The sequence below is a fragment of the Bison bison genome, unplaced genomic scaffold (genome assembly GCF_000754665.1).
Source record: "Bison bison bison isolate TAMUID 2011002044 unplaced genomic scaffold, Bison_UMD1.0 scf7180017864299, whole genome shotgun sequence".
NCBI classification, from domain to species: Eukaryota; Metazoa; Chordata; class Mammalia; order Artiodactyla; family Bovidae; genus Bison; species Bison bison.
Genome location: NW_011494871.1, coordinates 4,195,745 through 4,198,026, shown reverse-complemented (window position 1 = coordinate 4,198,026; position 2,282 = coordinate 4,195,745).

Here is a 2,282-nt window from a genome sequence, read left to right as displayed (position 1 = left end):
CCTTCTCCAGGGGATCTTCCCGACCCAGGGATCGAACCCAGGTCTCCTGCATTGCAGGCAGATGCTTTAACCTCTGAGCCACCAGGGAAGCCCTACTGCTATAGGGCCCCTGAATTCCAAACCTGAAACATGTTTTCCCAAGCACTTGCCTGCTTCCACTCTTTCAATCCAGACTCCCCTCCATCAGCGTAACTTTAAACCCCAACCCCAGTCATCACCGACCACGTCCTCACCCTGTTCACAAGACCAGTGGTTCTGTGTTCTCAGAATGACAGCCCCACGTGACAGGCTCCCCAACACCTGGCCCTGGCCTTCTCTGCCTCTCTGCTAACCCACCACCCACACCCACCCCCTACCTTTCTGTGTCACTGTGGCTGGCCTGGCTCAAGTGACATCAACTTGAGGAATCATTATCAATCTCTCAGGGTGAGCTCCTCTCTTCTAAAAGATTTTACTAGCCGACTCACTGGAAAAGACCCTGATGCTGGGACAGATTGAGGGCAGGAGGAGAAAGCGTTGACCAAGGGTGAGATGGTTGCATGGCATCACTGACTCAATGGACGTGAGTTTGAGCAAACTCCTGGAGATGGTGAAGGACAGGGAGGCCTGGTGTGCTGCAGTCCATGGTGTCGCAAAGAGTCGGACACAACTGAGCGACAACAAAACTTTTAACAGACATGGATGTGCACTGGAAAACTTGTCAGGCAGATCAAACAATTTTTAAAACCAGACATTAAATACCAGATTCTGTACCTTCTGAAGAACCCAAGTTATCCCAGAGGGAAAATGTGGGCCTCCTGGGCTTTTCTGCTTCAGGGTCCCATGAACCACCAGTTGTCAAGTCGCCTTAGGCTTTCCTTGGCTGTGAGGCTCCTCTCGACTTCCCTTGTTTAGGAGGATCTTGAAAGTGTTGAAGAGGATGGTCAGGGACATTGTAGAACATGCTCCATCAGCACTGTCTGCTGTTCCTCGTGATTAGGTGGGTTGTGGTTTGGGGTAGTAAGAACACCATGTCCCCATGCCCCGTCGAAGGTACCTGCTGTCAACAGGGTTTATGACCCCCGCTGCTGCCCTTGACCTCCTGGCCCAAGTGTGTCCGGCTTCTCCCAGTGAAGTGCTCTTCCTCCAAGCCTCCCTCTCCACCCCCAAGCTCTGTCCCTCCTGTACTGTCGACTCCAGTCACCCCTGCAGTCTAACGTGGGGACCACTGTTGTGGTCCCTCCTTGTCTTCTCCAATTCATCGTTATGATTGTTCTGAACAGACAAGATTTGTTTAGATTTAGTTTATAACTACGTGAAATACAGAAAGGCTGACACCAGCACCGTTAGTAGTGCTACCGTTAGTAGTGGTTCTTATCACCATCATGTCCCACAAGGAACACGAGGAGAAAAGTTACTGACACCCCCATCTTCACCACCACACTATTCACAATAGCCAAGACCTGTAAACCACCTACCTGTCCATCAGTGGCTGAAGACGGTGTATGTAAACAGTGAAATACGGTTCAGCTGTAATAAATAGATCTTCCCATATGGGGCAGCATGGATGGACCCCCAAGGGCATCTCGCTAAGTGAAATAAGTCAGAAAACAAATACCAAACCATCTCATATGTGGAATGTTAAAACAGACTGCCCGAGTTGGGGTGCAGGTGTGGGAGAAACGGGTGAAAGGATCAAACGGTGTAAACTTGGAGCTGTAAAATAAGTCAGTGGGGGGAGGGGGGAGGCTTCAGAGGGAGGGGATATTTGTATACATATAGCTGATTCACTGTGTTGATACAGCAGAAGCGACACTGTAAAGCAACCTATGTGTGCTAAGTCGTTTCAGTCGTGTTCAACTCTCTGTGACCCCATGGACTGTAGCCCGCCAGGCTCCTCTGTCCATGGGATTCTCTAGGCAAGAATACTGGAGTGGGTTGCCATGCTCTCCTTCAAGGGATCTTCCTCACCCAGGGATCAAACCCACATCTCTTATGTCTCCTGCATTGGCAGGTGGGTTCTTTACCACTAGCACCACCTGGGAAGCCCCACTATATTCCAAAATAAAAATTTTAAAAATAAGTCACGAGGATGGAAAGTGCAGCATGGCGACTATAGTTAATACTGTTTCTCTATTTGAGAGTTGCTGAGCAAGTAGATCTTAAAAGTTCTCATCACAGGGAAAAATGTTCTAACTATGCACAGTGATGACATTAACAAGACTTACTGTGGTCATTCTGCAATGTATACAAATGTCAAATCTTGTACACCTGAAGCTAAAGTTGCAGGACAATTATACCTT